The sequence below is a fragment of the Ruditapes philippinarum genome, unplaced genomic scaffold (assembly GCF_026571515.1).
Source record: "Ruditapes philippinarum isolate M1 unplaced genomic scaffold, ASM2657151v2 ctg966_1_1_1_1, whole genome shotgun sequence".
Classification (NCBI taxonomy): domain Eukaryota; kingdom Metazoa; phylum Mollusca; class Bivalvia; order Venerida; family Veneridae; genus Ruditapes; species Ruditapes philippinarum.
In genome coordinates, this window is record NW_026855524.1 from 11,792 (window position 1) to 27,943 (window position 16,152).

Below are 16,152 nucleotides of genomic sequence, written 5' to 3' on the forward strand. Positions count from 1 at the left end.
GCTCTAGGCCTTTTGGGTCTTTACAAGAAGATTTTTTAAATTTATTCTTATAATTCCTTTTGGTTGCCATGGCAACCAGATTTCTGCATGGAATGAAATTCTTTGAACAACTTTGGAAGCCCTTCACCCAAGGATCAATCCTGCCAAGTTTGGTTGAAATTGGACAAGTGGTTTTTCACAAGAAGATTTTTTAAGTTCACTATATAATCTATATAACACACACACACACAAACAAACACACACACAGGTGAATCGCTATATGCCACCGCATCGCAGATGCTGCGGTGGCATAAAAATAAAATTATTAACCCTTAACCTGCTAAATTTGTTTACTGGTTTTAAACAGCTTTAAATTTGGAACAGTCCATTTAAATTTTAAGTGATTTTAACATCAAAATATAAAAACCGAGCCACCAACAGTATAGAACTTGGTAAGTCTGCACAAATGTACAGGCCAGCCTGGCTCTATGCAGGTGATAAAGGCCTATCACTTTTAATTCCAGCAGGGTATTAAGGTTTAATAAGAAATGCATGAGCATAAAACTTATCATCTGCATAATTACAAAAACTCAAATAAATCCATAACAATCAATAGACATTACAGCATTAAATTATCATTTACAGCAAGAGCCAAATCAAACAAGAGCCAAATCAGACAAAAGCTATCACAGACTAATCACTTTGATCAAAATTTAACATTCAAGGTTATGTTTGTCAAGAAAACAGCCAAATTTTATCAATATAATTGTCTTCTTGTGTGATTTGTTGAAATATTTTTCAGCCAACGTAAGTTAATGTATATGTATATATTTGAAAAGATAATTGAAATCCCTATTAGGAATATATTATTATAATCTTTGTCAAAATTAATATAGTCTCTGTTAGTTTTTAATATGCGGCATAATGCCTATTTACGTTGAATGTTATGATCCACCAAGTTTCATTACTTAGTAAAGAAAACATCAGGGGAGGTAACTAGTGTCATGTATTGGCACTTTCTGCTACTATACTCACACAGTTTGCAGTTAGAAGAGCATTTAGAAAAGAAGTAACATATAAACAATTTTAGTGTAAACTTCTTCGAAAATGATAAATATTTATAACTTTTTAATTGAGTTAAATAATTGTTATTTCCACATTGTAAGTTTAATCAACAATAAAACCAGACTTTACTTAGTCTTATTTCGCTTTTTAAATCAATTATTTACTATACAATCATGGAATTAAAGTAAGCTACGGAGTTTGTACAAACCTTCATCCATTTCAGACATAAAAGCTAACAGCTTTTACTTCTGACAAAATTTTAATTACATGTACATGTATTTACATACAGCAAACATAATAACAACAACTGACAGATTTTAGTGTACTTGAAATAAGCATTCCTAACACACAGTTACAGTCGAACAGAAATTTAAATACTTTACTTTGTAATGCAGATTACGTAATTTGCATATTTCCTTTGCAAATAACGAGAAACATCTGCTTTTTAGGATGATGTAAATATTTAATAGCCAGCTAGCAGTAGTTTAGAAAGAAAAACTTAACAGATTTTATTTGTATATATACTACTTCAAATTTGATAGTTTGTTTGTTTGTTTCATTTTACGCCTTTTCCCAACAGTATTTCAGTCATATAGGCGGGTAGTTTCCTAACCATCGTTCCTGGAGAGTTACACCAGTACTAGACTACCATCCTCCGCACTAAACTACCAAAGCATCTCAATGGCAGTGAGCTACACACATGAAATCATGTCCTACAGTATGGGACCACATGTCAATGCTGTTTGCTAAATATAAAGAGGCTGTGATAAGTAGTTGCTGAGAAAACTGTTACGAATATATTAAGCATGTAAATCAGAATTACTTAAGAAATTAATTTTTAATTATTTTAAACATTTTGAAAAAAAATTCTGACATTTTTGAAACATTTATACTGTCATTTTTTTTGTGATTATATAATTTATTCTTATATGTAAAAGACATCATTTTTCAATAATAATTGTAATGTTCTAAATAGAACCAGACTTGGAAAGGGATTGTTTGATAACACAGACCAGAAGGACTGTTTCTAGCTTTTAATGTTTACTGCACAGTACAAGACTTAGTGTATTATAAGAACTCACTACAAGTATCAGAGAGGGAGAGCATGCATTATACATAGGAGGCGGGGCTTATCATAACTGACAGCAGCATACTACAATAATGATTTAGACAGTTGTAATATTCAAGGTGTTTATAGAAACATCAGGTTAACTTACATCAAAATGATACATCAATCATCAAATTATTTCTTTTGTCAAACTTTTCATAAGATAATCTTCAATCCTGTTGAATTTCACAGAGCCTTTGGCATCAATAAAGTAAAATAAACTGACAATAAATATTGATTTGATCTAAGTACATGTATGCCAAAAATGATATTTTTTTGAAGTAATTTATGAGCAACATACCTATGTAATAATAATATTATTTGTTCCATATATTGTAAGTGTAGGAAAGTCACACAAAAAAGTGTTATACACGTTTTCAGTATAAGGTAAGCCACTTCTTATATTGATAGACATATTACTTAAATTATTTCTTGAGCATTCACAATAGCAATTATGCAGGTTTCATAATCTCCTTTCCAAATTCCATTTTATTTAGTTTCGCCCATTGTTTCCTTGTTTAGGGCACACAATCTTTAACTTCGGGACCATATATGCGGCTTTTCGTGGAATGCCTCAAAGGTCAAATTGAAGGTTCTATGATCACGTATGAAGAAATGTGCTGATGTTTCTAAATCCGAACTTACACCATTTTCTTGTTTAAATGTTGAATTCTACTTAAGTCAATACTATTTAGGAGACAGCAACATTTTCAATTTTGTCGTTTTGGGCTTTCTTTTGGGTTTTGGTTTTTTGAGCATTAATCATCAGTCATCTACTGTAGGCAAATTTAATCTGTTATTACTCATTATGTTAGATGCATACACGTAAACTCTCCCACTTTTAGTGGGAGACTCTATATTTTCAAAGATTTTTCTTAAAATAAGGGGTATTTTCACAAATTAAAGAAATCTCCCTATTTTTGATGTCAGAACTTCCTTCTTTGTTTATTGCAAATTTTAAAAACTCCCTCTTTTTTGACGAAAAATCTCCCACTTGATCATGGAAAAAAGTTCACTTGTATGTAAATGGAAATTATAATATACAACTTACAAGGTTTAAATAGGTCACCAAGTTGGATTTTTATATGTTAAAATATGACTCCCCCTCTTTTGGAATACACTTGCCCAGACCAAACATTTAGTTGTCCTGGGCATTTGGACATCCATTAATGTTGAGCGCTGGTTTGTAGATATAATTCGATTAGCTTAATTAAATTGGTGTGAACAGTTTGACCCATTTTACAGACTTTTCTTTATACTGTCAAAAAGACATTGCCTGTCCAAAATTATAGGTTTTTTTTAATAATTAAAAAAACAAGAGGGCCATGATGGCCCTGAGGTCGCTCACCTGTATATAGGCCCCCGGAGCCGGGCCAGTTTAAACCCCAGGGCTTTTATTTGAACAAACTTGGAAGACACCCATTAGAAGATGTTTCATGATGTTAAGTTTTTACTACACAGATATAATGAAAAACAATGACCTCCGCCCCCCCCCCCCCTTTGGCAGGGCCAGTTTTAACCCCAGGGCTTTTATTTGAACAAACTTTGTAGACACTTACTAGAAGATGTTTCATGCTTAATATCTAAACACTAGCTTTTTGGGTTTTTTCAAAGAAGGATTTTTAAGTTTTAGCCATACACATATAAGGAAAATCAATGACCCCCGGGGCGGGGCCAATTTTGACCCCAGGGCTTTTATTTGAACAAACTTTGTAGACACTCACTAGAAGATGTTCGATGCATAATATCTAAACTCTAGCTATATGGGTTTTTTCAAAGAAGATTTTTTAAGTTTTTGCTATACACACATAAGGAAAATCAATTAATGACCCCCGGGGTGGGGCCAATTTTGACCCCAGGGCTCTTATTTGAACAAACTTTGTAGACACCCTTTAGAACATGTTTCATGCTAAATATCTTAGCTCCAGCTCTTTGGGTTCTTTAAAAGAAGATTTTTTAAGTTTTTACTATATGCATATAGGGAAAATCAATGACCCCCTGGGATGGGGCCAATTTTGACCCCAGGGCTTTTATCTGAACAAACTTTGTAGACACCCATTAGAACATGTTTCATGCTACATATCTTACCTCTAGCTTTATTGGTTCTTTAAAAAAAGATTTTTTAAGTTTTTACTATATGCATATAGGGAAAATCAATGACCCCCTGGGGGCGGGATCAATTTTGACCCCAGGGCTTTTATTTGAACAAACTTGGTAGACACTCACTAGAAGATGTTTCATGCCAAATATCTAAGCTCTAGCTCTTTGGGTTTTTTTAAAAGAAGATATTTAAAGTTTTTTCTTTCGGTAGCCATGGCAACCAGAGTTCTGCATGGAATTAAATTCTTTGAACAATTTTTAAAGGTGACCACCAAAGGAACATTTCTGTGAAGTTTGGATGAAATTGGCTAAGTGGTTTATGAGGAGGTGTCATTTAAAGTAAAAGTTTACGGACGGACGCCGGACGAAAAGCGATCACAAAAGCTCAGCCTGTCACTTTGTGACAGGTGAGCTAAAAATACTTATAATGAACAGTGGCGGATTCAGGCCCAGGCTTCAGCCCCCCGCCAGCTTGGCCCAAAGATGTGTTTACCAGCTGGGCTGGAATATACACTGCTTAGAAGAATTAATAACAAATAAACACAGAAAAATTCATGTGAGTACTTCTCACATTACAACAATATTTAATTTTACATAAATACATGTCGGCAACAGCGGCGCACTCCAAAAAGTTATTGACGTCAAAGTCATAATATTAACGTACAACTTGTGCTTCAAGGTTACACAGTCAATGACGGTTACTGCTTCTCAAAGTAATGTCCATCACTAAATTTTTTATGCCACTTTAACACAAATGATCGTGAAATTTTCTTTTCTCTGTTTGTCTGCTGATTTTTATCAAATGTTTTTGTAGGTGTCATTTCCAAATTACAACAAAAATTTATGATCGTTTATGATCATGCATTTTTTAATTACCGAGTGTCTGTCATTTTCCTGTTGTAAACAATAAAGGCGTCTGGCGTTTCTAGCGATATCAACAAAAATAAACGGAAATGACGTCAATGATTTTTTATTTAAGGACCAAATTTAACGATATTTTGCATGTAAAATCATTTTATTATTATAAAACATCGTATCAAGAAAAATTCATAAAAAAATCGATATTTTGCATGTAAAATCATTTTATTATTATAAAACATCGCATCGAGAAAAATTCATAAAAAAATAATCAATTTATAAAATATAAGTCATACAAGAGCTGTCGGTAGGACAGCAACGCTCGACTATTCTTAGTGCTTGATAGTAAAAAAAATGCTTGATAGAGTTACCTCCTCCTGTTTACAGGTTGGGGTCATGATGGTGAACAAGTGTGCAAAGTTTCAAAGCCATATGTCAATGGACTTTGAAAATATTTGAACTTTTACAAAAACTTTAACGTAAATTCTAAGTCGAAAAAGGGGCATAATTCTGTCAAAATGCTTGATAGAGTTACCTCCACCTGTTTACAGGTTGGGGTCATGATGGTGAACAAGTGTGCAAAGTTTCAAAGCCATATGTCAATGGACTTTGAAAATATTTGAACTATTACAAAAACTTTAACGTAAATTCTAAGTCGAAAAAGGGGCATAATTCTGTCAAAATGCTTGATAGAGTTACCTCCACCTGTTTCCAGGTTTGGGTCATGATGGTGAACAAGTGTGCAAAGTTTCAAAGCCATATGTCAATGGACTTTGAAAATATTTGAACTATTACAAAAACTTTAACGTAAATTCTAAGTCGAAAAAGGGGCATAATTCTGTCAAAATGCTTGATAGAGTTACCTCCTCCTGTTTACAGGTTGGGGTCATGATGTTGAACAAGTGTGCAAAGTTTCAAAGCCATATGTCAATGGACTTTGAAAATATTTGAACTATTACAAAAACTTTAACGTAAATTCTAAGTCGAAAAAGGGGCATAATTCTGTCAAAATGCTTGATAGAGTTACCTCCTCCTGTCTACAGGTTGGGGTCATGATGGTGAACAAGATTAGTGTGCAAAGTTTCAAAGCCATATGTCAATGGACTTTGAATATATTTGAACTATTACAAAAACTTTAACATAAGTGGTTACGCCGACGCTCGTGTGACTGCAATAGCTCTACTTATTCTTATCGAATAGTCGAGCTAATAAATTATGGTATCTTCCGTCCGCTTCGGATATGACTTTTACAGAACGTAATTTGAATATAACTTATAACTTTTTTAGTTATGGACCAAATTTAATGATATTTTGCATGTAAAATCATTTTATTATTATAAAACATCGTATCAAGAAAAATTAATAAAAAAATGTTTACTTTGTAAAATAGAAGTCTTATTCAGTATTTAAATATTTCATATTCAGGTTATGAGTCATATCCGGCATTAAGACATACAAATTTTCAACCTCATATTACAAAATTTTCTCAGTTTGTGGAAGGCAAACAGAACGTTTCGGCCCCAAACCAAATCGGCCCCTAGAACGTTTCGGCCCTTTTCCGCTAGACGTTTCGGCCCTTTTTTTATAACAGTTTTATTAAAGTATTAAAGGCATTTTTATGCATAAAAATTGTTAAAAATTGTAGTATATTGATTGATTGATGGCACACAAATAATTAATTAAGACACTAAAATCCTTAATAAATGATCCTTTATAGATTTATCGATCTCTTAATTTAACTATTGAGATAAATGCTATTTTTTTCAATGTGTAACAATAAAAGGCACTTAGTCCTTAATTTATAAGACTTTTGACAAACTGCAAAAACGTTTTGATTAACAAAGTTAATTACAATTACAGTATTACACCTCAAAAATCATTATCTTTTGATCTCTATTTATCATTTAACAGCTATTTAACTATTTAGATATATGTTTTTTTTCAAAGTGCATCAAATTAATCAGTTATAGCTTATTGCTTATAAGCGGTTAGCAATATCAAAGATTTTTTTTTTAATTATGATTTGTTATAATTTCTTGAAAATTTATCGTAACGTTCTGATTGAAAATCTGTCACTTTAAATGTATAAAAATGTTATTTATAAAAAATTGTCTGTTTTATTTCATGGTAGTCGAGTATAATATTTCAACTGTTATGTGTTGTATTGCTGAAACTCATCACTTACTATTAATTTAATAAATGTTTGTTTCATGTATTGTTCTGTGTCTTGCTTTTTAATCGTTCAAATTAAAAAAATAATACTTGTTGATGATAAACAGATAAAATTCTGTTTCAGTGTTCGTGTACTAAATATGGGGCCGATTTGGCTAAGGGCCAAAACGTCCGGGGCTGAAACGTCTTGGGTAATTTGGGGCCAATATGTCTTGGGGCCGAAATGTCTCGAAATCTGTGGAAGGAGATACCCCTCCTAGGCCCACTCCAATTACATACATTTTTTTTTACCGTAATTCCATTCTAAATTATCATCTGAATATTTACAAAAACAGTGGCATACATGCCATAACGTCCCGGATGCCCGGGATTGTCCCGGAAATCGGATGTCTGTCCTGGAGATGTCCAGGGCATCGATTTGATCCCGGAAAAAAAAAATCATGATATTTTGCAAAATTTTCATAAATCAAATCTCGCACAATTCACCTCTCGATCGTAAAACATATTCTGACCTGGTACACATAATACACAGGAACGTTGACACTTACAAGTTTACAATATACAGCCCCCAATTATCGACTGTCGATTCCCCTCGGCAATACAGTAGCTTTCTTCATGCATCGGCAATTAACATCTGTTGTATTCGGCAGCGTTTAATGGTCGGGTTAATTAATGGTTTACGGCCCTTAACAATTATCGTTAATCCCCGATAATCATTAATTTTTAGATCAATCGCTAACTTGCCGAAAGTCTAATTATTACAAACAATGTAAATATATCTATCAAATAAAAAATTAAAGGTGTCAAATAAATCACCTTGCTTTGTTTGTTTTTATGACTGGAAGAATTGCATTGCGTGACATGTAGTAATTATCACGACTTTAAGATATAACGGGTGAACAACATGGCTGCGCCCATTCACCGGGTTTTTAACTTACAACTTACTTGCTTTTAGGGAATAATAAATGAAATAAAGAAATACTATAAAATGATAAATATGTCGACCTAAAAGACTACTTTAATATAGAACAAGTAAGTTAACTGTTTATCATTAAAATTCAGGAGAAAGTCGTCCTAATTTAATAACGTTATACAATTGACACCCCCCCCCCTTTTCCACAACTGCCTACACATCCATTATTGCCGCGATGAAAAGTGTCCCGGAAAGCTGTCCAAAAATTATGGCATGTATGACAGTAGTATACTCGTATATAAGAAAAGTACATTGCCACTCATAAAATGAGCTACAAAACACATCAATTACAATTTTTGTCACATTAACAAAGTGCTTGCCCTATCTTCAAACATGCACAGTTTTCGCCTGTTGCTTTGTTTTTCTTTTGTTTTTGTCAAAATCTTCCATCCATATGTCAGCCCCCCCCCCCCCCCGAAAACCCTTTCTGTATCCGCCCCTGATGAAACTATATTACCTAACATACATACTTGAAAAGTGAAATACATAATCTTTTCAAAACATAAAATTCATAATCTTATAATCTTAATTATTTAGTAGATCTATTTATCCGAAATTGACAACCGGACACTGTAGCACTAATAAGATCTCTTTAGTTACAGATATAGAATTGACCGCACAATTAAGTTTATCAAAGTATATATATTGTTAATTTTACTCACGAACTATTAGTTAGGTTTAACATGAAACTAAATTTCAACGACCATCACAATAATATGTCCACTGTCCTCTTTTTGTTGTTTTTCCAGCATAGGTATAGCCTAATATACGTCCAATACCGCAAACACCTGTTGGAAATGCGGAGCGGAAAGCGTTTATTATCACCAAGTTTCAAACTACCGCATATCCATCATACACGCACTGTGTAAAGGTTTAAAACAGCTATAATAAATAACTGTTTTGAAATGTCATTTGAATGGCCATTAATTCAATCTAAAAGCTCTCTTCCAGTTTTCGTTGGGTTGTTTGGATTTAACGCCAATTTAAAACCCTTTTGGCCATATGAGTTGGTCAACCAAATTAACCAGCTTTCCTGGGTAACTAATTTCCCCGCATTGACTGGCTACTCGTAATACAAGGTGTCGTTCATACATCAAATGGAGGCAGAGCAAGTGATACGGCCATTAATTAATTAGAGATTTTAGTTTAAATATGTGTACACACAAGGTCTTTCAAAAACAGGGTTTTTCTATTTGAAAGACCCTGTTTGAAAGACCCTGATACACATCAACATTTTGTTTAAAGCTGTTTATAGGTTTGACTGCCTATCTTTGGCATGATATTCATTCCAATACCTTAAGTGTTTCTGAGATAATATGGTAGTAAAAAAACCAATGTGCCATCATTTTCCATTATCAGACTCAATCTTAATAAAAAATAACCAAATAATTTTTGTATTTATTGTTCTCGAGAACATTTATAATTTACATTATCCACAGCCGTGGATTCAGGGCCTGGAATTCTTCCCAGCCCAGCCCAAAGTTACTTTTTTCGAGCTAGGCTGGAATATTTGCATGCAAGTTTCATGAATTTATTGACTGCAGTGCACTCCCTTATAAAATCATTGAATTGCCGTAATGTGTTTGTTAATATCCTACCTAGGGCCTTGGAGATCTAAACATCGATCAACATGCTTGAACATTGAAATGGCGTGTTTTAATTAGAAAAAAAGATATTATTTTAGAGCATAGTTGTAGAATATAACGTTCGAACTCAAAGGAATATAATCACGAAGGTCGATCAATATCGAAATATTGTGAAGCGTGTTAGAGTGGCATATAATTGCAAGTCTGGTATACATTAACGGAGAAAAAAATCCATTAACACAAATAAGTTAATGCGAGCACAAGCCGTTGTTGGAAGTTTATGAGTATGCATGGCTCAGAACACTTTGTAAAACATCATATTGCAATGACAGCCCTTGTTGTTGCATTATCAGAAAATAACGGCAAAATGACATTGCCCTTGCACGTGAAAAACATGACGTAGCCAGTTCCTTTACACGAAAACAAATGATAATAATAACGAAACATATTGGATTACCAAATGTACCTTTGGTGACTTAAAGTTTCCAGTTTTAAAAGTCTCAATACTTAGTCAGTTGTATTGATTATAGAATTACAGGGGAAGATCTCGAACTGTTACACGACCCGGAGGGATGGAGGTCTTATGATAACTTGACAGGAGTTTATGTGATTACTGTAATGGAGTTCGTCGGAAAATTTTGCATGTAATACAAACAGACTCGACAAAAAGGACAATTTTCATCTTTCAAATGCGAGTTTTAGGTGCTAAATTAAACTGTAATGATTAAGCTTGCCTTACATCTTGTATTATTTTGTAAAAAATGTTGGACAACAACAACAACAACAACATTATAATGATAGATAAAAAAAAGCAAATCGATTGTGCATTTATCTAATTCATTTCATAGAGTAGACGGACATTTTTTATCTGTTACAAATGTTTCCTTTCTGCATATTATAATGACTCTTTTATAAATCGGAAACTATTTATCTATTCTCTGAAGGGTGAAAAATTAATGCGCCAGCTTATTTACTGAGATGGACGGAGTAGTGGCGACATACTGGGATCACTTATCCGTCGTCTGTCCGTCTAAATGTCTATACATGACCGTCTACCACAAAACTTGTCCTGACTACTCCTCAGAAACTCCTGGTGCAATATCTTCCAAACTTTACACAAAGTCTAGTTGTGCATATCGTCTTCATTTTTCGTTTCAATGATTATTTTTGTAAGAGTTCATACCCTTTAATGATTTTTATTTTTAAAGGTTGTCCGGACTACTTCTCTTATACCACTGAAGCAATTTTTTAAACTTTTTGATCACACGTTTTTGTGTGTGTGTTTCGAGCTGCACCGAACCCTTGTCCGGACTACTTCTTAGAAACTACTGGTGCAATTTAATCAAAACTTTATAGGAATGATCAGTACCAAGTCTAGTTGTACATATCACCTTTTTTGTTTTTTTGGTTCAATGATTTTTGTCAGAGTTATGACCCTTTAATTATATCTATCTTCAAAGTTTTCTTGACTCGTCCACTTATACTACTGATGCAGTTTTATTGAAACTTTACAGGGTTGATTGGTAGCACAAGTACTTGCGTATATTACACGGGTTTTCTGCTTAAATTATTTTTGCAGAGTAAAGACCCTTGAATAAAAGGATGTTAATAAAGTTTCTCCGGGAGACTCCTCTTATATACTTATACCACCTATGCAATTTTATTGAAACTGTACAGGATTGATTAGTTGCAGCTTGCTCAAGTACTTACAAGTGACAATTAATAAGCGAAGCATAGGGTTCGAAGTAACATTAGTCATAGAAGTATTTGCTTGGGCCTGAAGACCCAAACAAATAAAAACAACACACGCAGCACCTGATCAGATGTATATTTTTAAAGAACAGGTTTCGCTTCTTTTTCAAAATATCTTCTAAATGTTTATTGTATTTAAGTTCATTTTTTTTTCCTTTCAGATAGCTGTTGTATATGTAAGCCTTGAATACATTTTAAATGTACTGTCCTCATAAATATATAAAATAAATTTAATGGTGGAAAATCCCTGTTTTTACCGAGTCTGCAATTTTCATGTTATTTTGTTGTGATTAATGCTTCCGACGGATCATTTTGTTTCCAGATTTTCATAATGCTACAACTAAAATGTAGAAGACTTAAATGATAGATGAACAGGATATGAAGTAGCATGGTTAAATATTCAATATGTATCTACCATAAAAATAATAAGAAAGTCAGGGAAAGAACACCTTCACATTTCAAAAAATATTCTAAGACAATTAATGGAAAGGTCACCCTGTTCACATGTACATATGCTGACCCAATCTACAAAAACATGCACCACGCTTCTTGCATTGTTCACTGTTGTTGTTGTTTTTTTGGTCAAAATATCTGCTTTTTAATGGTTTAGATCATTATTGATATATTATATAATTTTACATTGTTGCTGTACACTTTAATTGACTTTGTGGTGTTTAGAAGTCCTGATCGACCGATATATTACATTTACTTTCCCCCAGATGACCAGCTTTCCGGTACAAATTATTATTCGTGTCTTTCATAACCAGTTCTTCAAAAGGTCAAGGTTGGTTTGCCGGTGAGTCGCCTTGGAAAAAGAAACTGCAGGAAGAAAACTATTTTTTACTGAAAATGGTAAGCTTATTATTTATCAGCATCATGAGTAAGTGAAACTGTTTAAATGTAAATTGTTTATTTTCCAGCAAATTGATGTATAACAATGATATCAAACTAAAATGTGAATAAAATAAGCTATAGTCGACCTTCAAAGAACTAAACGTTGTCATATCTGCAGTTACCGTTCTTGACCTTTGTGAAAAACAAACGTCAATCTGTTTTAAACTGAAGACAAACAAATTATTATTATTTCTTTATGTTATACCGTTTATGTGTAATTTTCGAATTATGTGAATGTCATTGTATTGTTAAATGCTCGTAGATTTTGTTTGGTGAGACACCAATTTCATGATGTGTGCAAAGGTTACTTGACACAAACAAAATTTATAATCAGCATTTATGCCTTAATTATAATATTTTTCAAACTCATTGTTAATATACTCATGCATTGCACTAGGTACTAATTTCCAAATGGCAATGTGACTCAATCATTTTCCTAAAGATTCATCTATATAAAATAGCTAAAATCAAATTATAAATTAAAATAAAAAATTAAAATTGATTAAGAATGAGGATAATATAATTGTACGAGTATTGTTTATGTTTTTTTAAACTTGGCATCTTGAATAACTTCCCATGACATTTTAATTACTACTTGCAAAACATGAAAAGATAATCTTCATTGGGGAAGGTCATTGCAGAGAGTACAATAACATATACATGCCCTTGACCCTGACCTTTCATATTCAACCAATGTAATAAACAACTTTTCATACATGTAGTTATGAATGTTAGGGAATGGATATTGCTGTATGCTGTAAATATTTCCCTCTTCACTCTAAATGGGCTTAATTTTGTTTTAATTTAGATATTTTTCATATTCACTTTCTAGTTGAATCCTTAAAAAGTAAAAAATAAATATTCTTTTAAGTAGTCATTGAATTTAAGATTTTGAATTTACTGGCCCAAATTCAAGTTTTGAATTTATTCTACTATATATTTAACTAAATTTTCTTAAAATTTACACTTTCCCGAACTAATTTTCACTGGCCCAGACTTCCCGAAAGTTAAAAAAAAGTGTCAGACATTCGGTCTGACAAACCATGAAAATCTGTCGTACCGAAACGAAATCTGTCGGACTGAATAAAATTAATCAAAATCAAAGGTAAACTTGTGTTTGTATTTCTAAGACACTTTTCAGTTTTAATTTTTCGCCGTAAAAATCGGCATAGTTCTTAAGCGCATTTTCATCTCCTCCCTGTCATACCCCAACAATTTAGGTCCTGCTTCCATTTTTCATTAAATTTTGTCTCAGGTCTATTCTTTACATCCTTTTAATGCTGTTCTGCGTGCTCCTCTGAAGTAGATTTTCGTTTTTTCCCAGGATTGGCACCTTAAGCGACGCCATTTTGTATACATGCGACTTGGATAAATGCCGGACAGTCAGACCGATCTGGAATAAAAAATTGTCGGACCTAATCAAAATTTATCAGACATGTCCGTCGGTCCGACATATTTTGGGAAGTCTGCTGGCCATGGGCCATCAGGCCAGTGCTAAATTTGATGACTGTTTAAGATAAACTGTTTGATTTTCTATTGACTTGTATTTTGAATGTTATCTTTGTGTTTTTTGGGGGTTGAACAATATGTTGTTAGTAAAGGGTCCCGAGGGGTGGATTCTTTGGGGATGGGGCTTGGTTTCACGCTGATAACCTGTGACTTGAATCAAATTGAGTGTCTCCCTTTATTGGGTTTTTGTGTGTTGATGGCATTACTAAAATATTGGAGGTTTCAACATAAAACAAAGGTTGATAACTTGATAGATCTCCTTTGGGATGAGTGAAGTGCCAGAAAACCACAACTCTCTTTTGCACAAGTATGGTGTTGCTGCCCTTTGTAATTTTTAGCTTGACTATTATATTTTTATGATAGGGAGAGCTATCCTATTAACCAGGGTGTTGGTATTACATTTTTGGTAAAGTTTTTCGTACCACCCAATTACTTGCACTTTCAGGAAAGAGGACATAACTCTTATATGGATTTGACAAAATTATGCCCCCTTTTCATCTTAGAATTTCAGTTTTACAAACCAACTCAATTATTTCTTATACCCTTTGATGTATTTCTTTGTAAGTCATCGTGTGTAGATTTCATGTGTGTTTTTAAACAATGGCAATGTGAGCAATAGTTTTTTGTGTGTATTTAGACAATCTTTGGAATAGACAATCTGCGATGTATTTAATTTCATTTCTCTAGTAAGTACATGTACTATGTATATGTATGCACCACATTTTATCACAGTCCAGAAAAAAAGATATGCTTACAAAATATCTTACCTTCAAGGCATAAAGATATGAAAATCTTTTTTTTTTTTTTTTTCTTGCTGCCAACCCTAACTTTTTAGTGTCGCCTTTTGAGAGGCGACATATAGGGGTTACTTTTGTCTGCGGTGTCGACGTCGTTGTCGGTGTCAGCGTCCCCTTAAGCTTGTCCGGAGCATAAGTCAGTCATTATAAGTCGGATTGACTTCAAACTTGGTATGCATGCTTCTTATAATGACCCGAAGTGCAGTGCACAAGAACCGGTACTCTGCACAGTCTTCTTATTTTTTGAGTTATTGCCCTTTGTTAATTTTCATACTTTATTTTTGTCCAGGCCATTTCTCCTAAAGTATAAAAGCTATGGACATGAAACTTCATAGGATGATAGATCTCATTAAGAAGAAGTGCAGTGCCCAAGAACTGGTACTCTGCATTTCTTATTTTTTGAGTTATTGCCCTTTGTTAATTTTCATACTTTATTTTTGTCCAGGCCATTTCTCATAAATTATAAAAGCTATAGACTTGAAACTTAATGGGATGATAGATCTTATTGATAAGAAGTGCAGTGCACAGAAACTGCTGCTCTGCATTTCTTATTTTTTGAGTTATTGCCCTTTGTTGATTTTCATATTTAATTTTTGTCCTGGCCATTTCTCCTAAACTATATTGTTCACAAGGCTACACATCCGACTCGAGGAGTTCTAGTTTTGGAAAAAATCAGTAAACCAAAATATAAAAAAATGGCCTTAGATTATTGTTTTTGCTGCACTTTTGAAATTTTATGCCCCATCAAACTAAGATATTTGTTTTTAAATTTACACATTCTTTGAAATATATTTTGAGGTATTTCCGAGACAAAATCTCAAGAATGGATTTTGTTAAATTTGGCCCCTTCCCCTTTTGTTAAAAAAATGGCCCTAATTTTTTTTTAATTTGAAACAATTGTTTTTTTGGTTTAATAACATGCCCAGAGGAACAATTTTAGAAAATCCCAGGTGGTTTTCACATTGCTGTTTTTTATGTTATACAAAAAAATACTTTTTAAATTTCTGTTATTTTCAGCTGGGGAATCAGAGTTTTTGGGAAAGGGGAAGGCTGGGGTTCCCTTTCCCCCCTGCTGAAATTCTTGGAAAGGAGATTTTTTGGGGAAAAGATGGGTTTAAAAGTGTTCTTGTGATTTCCTATTTAAAACTAGAGGTTTTTTTTAAAAAAAATGCAAGGAAAACTCGTAGAAATTAATAAAAACATAAGTATGCCTTATGGAATATGCAAACTTTTAATGGAAAAAAATCTACTAAGTTGAAATTTTAAAGAATATATTTGCCTTATAACAAGTACATGTGTTCGGGGAAAAAAAGGGACAAAAAATGGGACAAAACTTCAGCATTTAAATGGGTTAACTGT